This window comes from Triticum urartu, chromosome 7A, assembly GCF_056163025.1.
Source record: "Triticum urartu cultivar PI428250 chromosome 7A, HENAU_Tu73, whole genome shotgun sequence".
Lineage (NCBI taxonomy): Eukaryota > Viridiplantae > Streptophyta > Magnoliopsida > Poales > Poaceae > Triticum > Triticum urartu.
Genome location: NC_141879.1, coordinates 704,202,215 through 704,213,962, shown reverse-complemented (window position 1 = coordinate 704,213,962; position 11,748 = coordinate 704,202,215). Strand labels below are relative to the sequence as shown.

General features: G+C 39.8%; 1 long non-coding RNA gene across 4 annotated transcripts; it reads left to right on the top strand.

The window, feature by feature from the left end:
* Positions 1–1,093: 1,093 nt before the first annotated feature.
* On the top strand, positions 1,094–7,585 carry LOC125525661 (uncharacterized). Of its 4 annotated transcripts, XR_015611770.1 has the most exons (11): positions 1,094–1,477; positions 1,801–1,907; positions 2,378–2,582; positions 3,045–3,127; positions 3,817–3,917; positions 4,000–4,074; positions 5,063–5,171; positions 5,302–5,477; positions 5,889–6,016; positions 6,993–7,063; positions 7,176–7,585. It is a non-coding gene; the product is annotated as an uncharacterized LOC125525661 (long non-coding RNA). The 4 variants fall into 4 exon arrangements; XR_015611771.1 differs by having other exon boundaries at positions 2,434–2,582; positions 3,045–3,917; XR_015611769.1 differs by having other exon boundaries at positions 3,045–3,917; positions 7,256–7,585.
* The last annotated feature ends 4,163 nt before the right edge of the window (positions 7,586–11,748 follow it).

The following is an 11,748-nucleotide window of genomic DNA, read 5'->3' as shown; positions in this document are numbered from 1 at the left end:
GAGCAGCCCATCCAGCCACGCACCAGACGCCAACAACAGAGCAGGTCTCCGTCTCTCACTCTTCCTCTCTCGATGCAAATCTCCAAACCTAGCGACCGTTGACGGCGCCGGCGCCATCGCCAGCAAGCGAGGTCCGACGGACGAGGTCGGCCCTCTGCCCCTCTAGCCGTCTCCCTTCCCTCCCCTCCGGCCTCCGTGGCTGTGGTCCGTGCGGGGCAGCGCCGCAGCGGGCTTCCTCCGGCCTCCGTCGCCGTCAGCAGTCGCCGCTTCAGTCCGCCAGCCGACAGGCTAGAAGGAGAAGCCACCCAATGTCCAATCCATCCAGTACTGCATCCATCTACAAATTACCAAGGTAAATTTCCTCTGTCTTTTAAACAAATCTGAAGCTTTTTTGATAAATTTCCACTGCTAGAAGCCACTGATCTGCCACGGATTGATTGCTACTTTGTTGATTTGTTCTTGTATAAATTGTAATTGTTTGTACAATTGTCCATCAGTTCATGCCACTGATTTCTACTTTGTTTGTCCATTCAATCCATGCCACATTGCAACTGCCACTTATTTCTACTTTGTTTGTGTGATGTAGATGAAGAAGTATGTTGGCATATTTGAATTGTGGGACATATCTTCAAACTAAGGCAAGAAAAACAATTTCTACGTCCACATTTGTTGTTTGTTCTACTATATTGCTTTGGTCAATTTTTTTTGCTAGTATTATTGGTGGTCATCGAGTCATTGATATTGTCACAATGTTATTTTGTGGCATCGATGTATGGTCATCGAGTCATAACTATTATATTGTTGTTAGAGATATTGCCACAATGGTATTTTGCTACTATTATAAATGTATGGTCATCGAGTCACTAATGTTACCATCTTACTACATATTTATCGTTCTATTATATTGCTTAGGCAAAAAAAAATTACAAGAATACCAGGAGTAAATTCCTGGCTCCGCCACTGAGCCTTGCGCTAGCCACGTCGGCAGAACGAGCCGAGCGAGGTACTGTGCGGGCTGTTCGTTTTCACCGGGCCACGTGTGTGTTATGCCCCAGCCCAATCGCAGCCCTAGCCCCGTTTCCAATCCCACCCCCCGCGAGTCCTCCCCTTCTCCCTCTCCCTCCTCTCTCTCTCTCAGTCGTCCGCGGCGGCGGCCGCCGCCGACCTACCTCCACGGCTGCTGCTCCTCGCGCTCTATATGCTCCTCCACCGCATGGATTCGTCAATCCCATCCTTCGGTGGTTTCCTGCATCGGTTTTACCCATCTAGGGTTTCGGTGTGGTCGACCTACTCGTCGCCAGCGATGCTCTAGTGCGTTGGTCCGTTCGTCTCCGTCTCCTGCCGTGCTCTCTCGTGGTGTTGTGCCTCCTAGATGGCGCTCCTGTGCCTCGGATGCACGCCCCTCTCTCCCGAGCTCGATGAGAAGCAGTGGTGCCCCCTTTCTCCTGAGCTCCAAATCCATCCCAACAGCGCTAAGGTAACCAGCGGCAGAGGCTCCCACCTAGCACCTCTCTCCTCCTGCCCCCTCCTTCTCCTCCTATGTGTTTTCGATTTTTTCTGCGTGTACTTGCACGTTCATGGATGTAGAGGTAGCAGATTATGTTTTCTGTGTAATATTTCATAAGCTTAAACTTCAAGGAGTAGATGTAATGCTATTGTCTTTTGCCTCCCTCCATGTTATCAGTATGGGTGCCATCTTCTTATCCCAGATTCTTCCAATCTTATCATCTTTATTTCACTTACTCTCACATTTTTCCTTATTTTTGGCTTGTTTGATAAGTTCAGTTTGTCTTGCTGCAGGGATCCTAATTTAGGTTCTACTCCAATCAACAAATAGAGTGCAACCCTTGAGTTCATCCCGATACAGTGGCAGTCACATAAGATGGAGCATGGAAATGGATGAGCAGGTACCACGTTGCTGCCTCCCTCCCATCCATCCAACCTTCGTCATGTGTTGGATCCAACAATAGATATATGTATACTATATTAAAAGCCTTATCACTTATATTCTCATATGGGGAATCTAGGTTTCATTCAGGCCATGCACGTTATTCAGTTTCACACTATCTTGCATAAATTCAGGTCTGGTTTTGTGCGTGATTATTTACATTTCACGCTTTAAGGATTGTTCGGTTCATGCAACGTGTTGTTCCAGTAGTTCATGATGATAAGGTCTGACTCCATGATATACTAGCATTTTATTTTTAGTTTCAGTGGTAGCAGGTCAATGAACCATTGGTGTACAACATTTAAGCAAGCAATTTTTATGCATTTTTATTTTTAGCACATAGTATTGAGTATGTTCTAACCGTGCAACTTGAGAGATTCCTTGCCAACGTGACTTATACAATTCTCTGAACTCTTATGAAATATGCAGCAGGACTCGTTACAGTGTGTCGCCTTTGAATGAGAGCTGCAATATTTCTTTTGTAGCTGCATGGGTACCAATTTTTTGTTATCCCTGATCCTTCCAAAATAAAGTTTAGAGAGATCAAAATGTTACATGCTCAAGGGCGCCGAGGAGTGTACTACTCAATTCAGTTCTATAAGAATCATACTGAAAAATCTCCTCGCATTATCAGGTATTACTCAGTTTTTACATTTGCATCAAGTAGCTAAACTGAACACTGAATAAACACACCATAGTTAATAAACCAATTTTAACTTGAAAGAGCATTTTGTAACTGAGAATATTGGCACTTGGATGATGGTCTCAAAAGTAAAAGAATTTTTTAATCTGCTTAGACAGTGGCAATTCTTATACTGATATTTGTTATAGCAGACTTATACTAATTTCACATGGTTTTAACTTTTAGGATCCCATAATTATGGGAGCGAAGAAATTAGCGCTTTACAGATTTCAGTGATCAAATCATTTAGTTAGTATGTGTCTCTCTTATTTTCTTTTCAGTTTGACAAGGAACATGCCTATGGTATCAGACATGATTTTGGAAAAGAATGGAAACAAATGGGAGTCTCTTATTTAATGCACATAACTCAAAAGGATCTTGGGGTTGTTAATAAATTTCACTTTCTTTTTACAGGGTGATAGCTCTTTCAAATGGATGAAAGCTCATCTATGTGAAACATGGTTTTGGTGAACTGATTGCCCTTATCAACATTTTAGGTATATAATATTATTCTTAGTACCTTGTAGATAACACTTAATAGAGTAAATAAATACCTATTTTCTGTCCCTACTCCGAACATTATGTTAGCATTAGTTGCCTCGAAGTGTATGTCTATGGAGATTATCCATGTCCGCGTAAATTCTTGAGATGACCTAAATTGCAAATTGTTGAATTCAACCAAATCCAAGAAATTTACTGGGTCACCCTTCCAGTTACTTATTTGTTATTTAATCATGTCTTCATGTTATGGAATCAATTATAGCAGAATATGACTCCTCTTGGTTATTTGCCTTTGGAGCAAAAAGGTATATGTTGTATTCTAGAACACCTACCAGTCTATATTTGAAACAGAAAAACCGACCACTTAGTTATTTGTTATTATGTTCTCTTGTGTTGGATGCTCTAAAATAAAACAATTTTATGGTTTCCTTTCCATGTTTATATACATAGTATTTTTCGGAAATTCTTTTTGCTTATCGAATATGCAAGTTTACACATTGTTATTATGCTACTGTGCAAATTCTCCAGCAGTCTGATATTGTAAGTTGTATATTATGCTTTGCATCTTTTTCCAGAATGATGTTGCCTTTTTGCATGGGTATTGTGTTGTACTATAAATGTTGTATTGGCAAATGTTTGTCTGAATGCCCTTTTTTATTGCAACGCCGGGTTACCACCACACGAGAGGGTCAGCCCGCCATCCAATTCAGATGACCTTGTCTGACCTACGGGAGCAACCAGCACGGGCCAGCTATGGATTTGCTCGAGGAGGTGTTCTACGAGGAGGTTGATGCTGCATTTTCCGAGACGTGATGTCGCCTTCTTGTGTTAATTGGGCCTGAAGATTTTGAGTTTGAATTATGTGCAGGAATTCGACCCCATAAAGTACATTATGGAAAATATTTCGGAAGAAGCGTGTGATGCCACCTATTTCTATAAGAAGGTCAGTGTGTCATTTATAATCACCTGAAGTCATTATCACCACAGTGCATGCTATGCAAATTGCATCCCAAATTAACCATGTTTAATGATCTACTATCCTGGATTCCTTGCCAAAAACATGTTCTGGGAGGAATATTTAGTTCTGATATCCTCTTGTCAAGATATTAACAACACATCCTTGCCTTTAGCACAGATATTTAACCGGTTAATATATCTGATTTGCTTACTTGATCAACCTACGTATGAACCTTTTGTATAGTATTTTAATTGGTCGACATACTTGTAGATCTGTTTCTTAGACAACGACCAGTCTTGGCTATAGAAACTTGCTCGCTGTAGTGATAGTATCTTGTAAAGGACGCAGATAACTCTTATTATTCCTATAAAAAATAAAATAAATAATAGAATCTGCTTATGCTGAGAACTATAAAATATATTGTGCTCATACTAGTAGAATATGCTAGAGATGTCGAAAATGGCCACAATCACACTTCTTGCTTTCTGCCATACTAACACACTTGGTTGTGTAATCAGAGCCCATATGTGGTTGCTATGATTGTGTGTCAGAGTCTAATTAGCTAGGGGGTTAGTTAATGGTTGTGTGTTGGGAGTCTAACTATCTCAGAGATTCTTTACCACCACCTCCCGAGCCAAGAGCGGACATAGCGACGAAGCAAGGCATCTCAAACATAAATATTGCCTTAACTTCTTGTTCAGAAGGTTGATCTTAACTTCTTGATATTCTCTATTTGATACTAATAACTGAGAATCTCCCCAAATTAACCCGGCCATTTTGCTACGTAGCCAACTCTTACTTGAATCGATACATCTCAGCTCATGTTCTCAAATCAGTCAAGAGGTTATTGCGTGCTCAGTCTTATCTACAGATTAATTATTTTCTTCAAGCCAACAGTCTTCTCTATGTATATCTAACCACATAGGGAGTTCTTACATGTTTATAGTTGTATTAATCTTCATACATTTGACAGGTGCACAAGGTACCATGCAAGCAACTAGGCCGGCTGCGATCATGCTGCAGGGGCTGAATATATTTGTATCTCTGTAAGGCATTTTAAGGCTGCCTTAAGACACGAGGAAGTATGCCTTTACTTTTGGACACTGCCATGTGCCATCCATTGCTTCTGAACCACCATAATCGTTCATGTAACTCTTAAGAATACATTCTCTGAGTGTGTTGTTTTTGCACAACTCTATCTTAAAATTGCAGCTAGGAACTTGCACGACCCAGTACTAAACATGCATGTACTTTGAGTGTGATGAAAATAACACCCTGTGTTACAAATAAGAAAGTGGAAGGGGCGTGTCCATACCTGGCAGCGCCCCAGTTTCCTCTCAGGAGGCCTGCAATGGCGGGCCCTTCTTTGCTTCTTCCTCCTTCGCCAGGTATTAGTATTATACCCATGATCTTCAAGTTTAATATATGGTGCAGGTCAGAGGCCTCTCTGAAATTATTATCACCTATATAATACCTGAAACTAGCACTCTTAATAATGATAAATTGTTCATTCTACCTAAAAATCTTCTAAGTATGCGAGGCTAGCTTTTCAAACATAAATGTTTGGCTCTTTTTGTGTGCGTCTATATTTGTTCCATAAAGTATCATTTGAACCATTGTGCTTAAATAAACATTGAAAAGCTTATTTTTTGTCTTTCTGATGCCTTTTCGTAAAGAACTGATGATCGATAGTGACAACATTACACATGATTAAGCTGTAGCACTAAGTTGTCCCTATGATTCGTATATCTGAGTGAAGTATAACGATCTATCTGATCAATCCATTTAACTGTTTTCAGGGTGGTTTGGTGTGCGAAAAACTGTTGGACTTGATAGTTAATGAGCCTGTTGTTATCATGGAAGAAGGTTTTCCTAATGCCATACAACGTGGATAATCAATTAAAGAGATGCAGACATCAGAGTTGAGGTGAAAATTTGAGGATTGAGTGATTGACTAATGATATAGTTTTTAAATTGTGCTTGCTGATAAGAAAACACTCCATGTTTTTGGCTGGTTTATTGTGTGAATGGATTGCCGCTCGTCATGTGTTCCTGCTTATGCTTCACCGATGACCAGATCTAAAATTGTCTTTTGGTTTGTCAGGACTTGTACGCATTGCACACTCGTCCGGTTTCCTTCACATTCCTTGTTGATTTTTCTTTGCTTAGAGTTTTACTTGTTGGCTTTGCTCTGGGTTAATCATAGTTGTTGTCATTGTTGGTATGTGGCCTTGTAATTCATTCAGAGCGACATAAATTCAACTGATCCTGGTGAGGAGTGTGTTGTGCATGATCGATCTGTTGCTCGACGGCGCAGCAGAGTGTCGACACGATCGCTCTGTTCCAGAGTGCGTGGCTATTTAGTTTTGTACTATCTGTAGCTTATTCTGCCATGCACCTTTGCATTGTTGGCTTTATGTTAGAAAAATGAACCTAACTATTGCATTTTAAATAAAAGTAAATCGCTGAAGAGTATCTATCTTGGCCTTTTTTAGCTCATAAGGTAACTTCTGATCATCCATGCAGACACATCCAAGGGTTCCTATTATGCCACCCTAATTTTTGATTTCCTTACTACTGATGTTGTCCTTCTAAGTAGGTGTAGCATTTCTAACATAAAAATATCATTTCCATTTACTAATATATTTAGTCATGTGAGAATGCTCCAATCTTATATATTGGGAGATCTGAGTTTATATTAAATTCCTGAATGCTGGTTAGTGCTTGTATCAGTCACTATCACGTGATGTGTTCACTACTTTTTTGGGAAATCAGGGAAAAGATATAATAATTCTTGACTTATCCTGTGATGTCATGCGTTCGCGCTCTTGTTCAATTTTCCCTTGATCCAAACACAAGAAATGATAATATGTATGGTTCTTTACTTTCCTTATCATTCATAGGTAGTTTCAAATGATGGGAAGATGGTTAGGTGACGAGTGCCCTCTCCGATGTGGATGCTGAAGAAGTTCAGGTTAGAATGTAATCCGTCGGATCATCTATTTGATATGTCATGCGTCTAAAACTTACGTATTTTCTATACTCAGTCTTGAATTATTGTTGCTGAAAAATTACCCGATGATCAGGTATCGATGTTTGTTAGCATGATTAATTGTGGATGCAATGTTCAAGATTGATATTATCTGTGATTGTCGCATCATGCTAGGAACTGACGAGGGCAACCATCACCACCAATTAGTCAGAGTTTCGCCACCACGCAAACATCCGTGAAGGAGACATCTCCCATCGCAAGGCGCCTCCTCACCCTCACCGTGCATCGGCTCTAGACGCACAATGGACGTATGAATATAATCTATTTTTGTGCGAACCTCTTAAGTATAATTTATGATGTGTTGAACCTTGACTCTGCTTTTGTACCTGCAATGTGTTGCTTTTGGAAGCTAGCATATATGCTGTCGTGCATGTAACCTCTAAAATTGCTACTCATCAGGTCTAACTGTATCTGTTTATGTCTATAATGCGACTGATGTATATCTGTTAATTTTTGCTGCTTTGCTCTGTTTCAAATATCAGTTTCTTGACACAAACATAACGTAGGCTCATTAGTACAGATATGACGGTGGAAAGGGCGCGTCCTACCTGGCACCGCCCAGCTCCCACTCAAGCGGCGCGCCAGGGCGCGCCCCAACCACTAGTCCTATGAAAAACGGACCTGACACGTCCAATTTATAGTCAAACGAAACAAACAAACTCCACCCGCAGAAAAAAAAGCTTCACGTAAAAAAACTCCACCCATGCGCACAAATTAGGAAGGAAAGCTGCCATTTAAACAAGAAAAAAACTCCACTAAAAAAAGACTCACGTAAAAAAGAAACAAACAAGGAAATCCTCGCGTAAAAATTCCTCATGTAAAAAAAAACTCCACCCGTGCCCACAAATTAGGAAGGAAATCTGCCGTTTAAAACGCAAACGATAAAGTGTCAAAACAAATCTATCTATAGAAAGGAAACAAATCGACGATCCGGCTGATTGCCACTGAAAAAAAATAACAGACAAACAAGAAAATCCTCACGTAAGGAAAACAAGGAAAGCATCCATCTGTTCCCACAAATAAAGAAGGAAAGCGTCCATTAAAAATTCTGTTGATAATAAAATACCAAAACAAATCCAACGATAAAAAGGAAAAGAATTCACAATCCGGTTGATTGCCCGCGAAATAAAAATATGCCTCAATTAATCCAGATAAACAAAATCAATTAACCGTTAGATTCCAACACTACTAGGAAAAGGCCTACTAATGGCGCACCAGTTTTGCGTACTAATGGCGCATCACTGGTGCGCCATTAGTATCACGCCACTAGTATTTATTACTAATGGCGCACCATCCAGTGCGCCATTAGTATATAACACCATGCGCCATTAGTATGCCTCCCAGGGCCATATTTAATCATGTGCTTTGGCACACTAATGGCGCACTGTGGATGGATGCGCCATTAGTATACTTGACATACTAATGGCGCACTCTGTAGTGATGTGTCATTAGTATGAATATTAGGTTTTATTTTTTTTACTTTTCTGATTTTTGCACAGGTTACAAAATATATTATTTGACTGAATATAGACAGTAGCACACAGCAACAGCAGATTCATCGAATACAATAGAAGATTAGTCTTCGAATACAATTCATCATATTAGTCTCCAAATTCAAAAGACCGAAGAAAAATAAAACATTACAAGTCTCGAGACCGCGAGTATCGAGTTTGTCGGAAGTAATACTAATCCTAAGAAGTCCTACTAATCATCATCATACAACTTCTACTCATTATTCATAACAAGTCATACGATCATCATCTTGATAGTTATCAAACCAACCCTACTTAATTATTCTTAGCACATGATCATCAGTATTAGGCAGGACCTAAATACCCTATTTAAGCTAAAATAGCATAAAACAATATAGACCCTGACTCTCCATTATGGAGAATGGAGAACATCCTGTCTTCAATTCTTGCGCTTCGCTTCCTTTTGCTTTCAAGAAGCTCCTTACGACTGTCCATACATTTTTTCCATCCTTTGATTTTCATGTCTCCACTTCTTTTAGAAATCTCGTATGGACAGTTGAGATTCGTAGGACGACCTGGCTGTATGTTCAAAACATTAACACTACCTTTCTGATACATCATATGAGGCACACAATTCTCTGGGATTATCTGTTGAAAAACATAGTAATAACTTTATAGTTAGCAATGATGTCCTAGTTTTAGAAGTATGCAAAAGATGCACGGATGTCGTAATAGTAAAAATCTTACCAGGGTATCTCCATGGTAGTTACCGTAGTTGAACACATGCACTAGTGGCACGTATTTACCAAAATGTTGAGGAGTTTGATTGTGGATAGTGTAATTCTCAATGTCAGTACAAAATCCGACCAGATGATTTTTCTCCTTGTAAGTTGTTAATTCGGAGCCATCGGTGTAGTGGGTTTTGTCTACCATCTCCCGCACATTCTTTGAACAATAAAAATAAGTTGTCAATGGAAATAAGTTGTCAACTATTTTGAAATAAACAATATAAATTAGCTAATAACTATGTTTGAGAAACTCACATAGCGGTAGAACTGGAGGCGTATCAACAAGGACCCAAATGTCCATATTCTCTTGGTTGATGTCAGGATTACCAAGATCCATGGTGATAAGCATACCCTCATCAAAACCATACATCTTGCAAAATGCTTTCCAATTTTTGCAACCAAAATGGGTTACGCTCTCATATAGATTTACTTCAAAGTCCACATCGTGATGAGTCCTTAGGTGAATTTTCTTTGTTTCAGAAATTTCATGGTCTTCAAAATCCATCCTCTCCAAGACATAGCGTCTTGCATGGCATGGGATAAGCTATACTCGAATTGTAAAAGATGAAAATTACACATTGAAATAGTTGAAGTCATGCTTAATTATGAAAATAACACTTGTCGTCGTTGTGTACCGTTTCAACTTCGAAGGTCTCCTCGAGCTTAATGCTGAAGCGCCGATCATTGTCCAGGTGAGGCATGTCGCACAGACCTCGATTGTCGTGGCATCAGTCGCACTCCGCCGGGAGACTTTCGTCGTCCGATGATGATGACGACATATCCTACGTTCATAATTCAAAACTACATCATTTAGGGTTTGTCGACACCGAGGCATCCTAAAAGCTAAGCTTTTATCATTTAGGGTTTGTCGACGCTGAGGCACCCTAAAAGCCTAAGCTTTCATCATTTAGGTTCTTATCGACACCGAGGCACCCTAAAAGCCAAGGTTTTATCATTTAGGGTTTGTCGACATCGAGGCACCCTAAAAGCCTAAGCTTTCATCATTTAGGTTTTGTCGACGTCGATGCATGCATTAGTCGCAAGTACCCCATATGTCCTATTTTTAGCAAAGTCATGCTAAAATTCACGGAAAATTTCGGCATGGCCTTTGCTAAAAATAGGACATATGGAGTACCCGAATTTGCCGGAACAGAAGTTAATCAACATTCCGGCAAACTCAAGGGCCTCTCGGGGTACCTGCAAATTCATCACGACACAATGGTCGGAGACAAAACCGAGCAAACTAGCAAGATGATCATCATCTTTAAAAGTCATTACTTGTCAAATAAAGAAGAAGGAACAATTTATTTGTGACATAATTGGCCCATACAGAAGAAGCAACACCCTGCACTAGCCTAAAAACAAGTGAAGTTTCACCCATATAAGAACAACTTTATAAAAACAGAGAAGTTGCTATGTTTTTTCTACTGCTAGGAAAAACATCACTCATTGGAAATGAAAATCTCAGTACCAGCATTTTGAGCTTTGAAATGAAATACAGTAGTAGTATTAGTAGTATATGGAGTAGTATCTTGTCTAGTAGTAGTATTAGTTGTATATGGAGTAGCAAGTTTTGCCTCAAAGACCGCAAAAACTATGTTTTTCTCAATTCAGATAGCTAAGTGGAAAACCACGTCAAGTCCTGTTTTAATACTCTATTTCTCAATGCATGCAATTGGTTTCATCTGGACTACATCATAGAACCACCAATAAAGGACGCTGAAAAAATATATAGAGATGCCTACGGTTCCTATCCTTGAGTAGCATGATTAGAGATGAGTAGATCTCCTAAAGGTGTCATAAGCACCTGCTGTTACTCTTGGAAGCAATGCAAACATGTAAAAGTTATTACTGTTGACAATACTACTCAAATATCCAACTATCAGGACACAAGGCATGATAATCCATCTAATCTAATGAAATCTGAACTCAACTTGATCATGGTTCATGCCCTCAGACACATCAGCACCTCAAGAATGCCATGAAAAAAATGAAAAGGACCAAGACAATCACCACACAAGTGAAGAGAGAACTCGGGGCCTCTTTGACAAAAATGAAAAGGACCAATACAATGAAAAGGACCAGTGAGATGAAAAAACTAAGGTAAGGGGGGGCATCAAAACGCAGAAGTGCATAACACAAGCTCGCTGACATAGACACACATAACAGCTGCACAACAGCATAGACATTAAACATGTGCAGAGATCACAACCAACAGAGGCATAACAGTAGAAATTACAGGTGTAGATTGCTCTGTTCAACAAACTTCCTATCAGTCCAACAATGTTTCTGAATCTAAACTTTTTCAGTTAACAGAACCTAAACCTGATAATGTTCAGTTAACAAA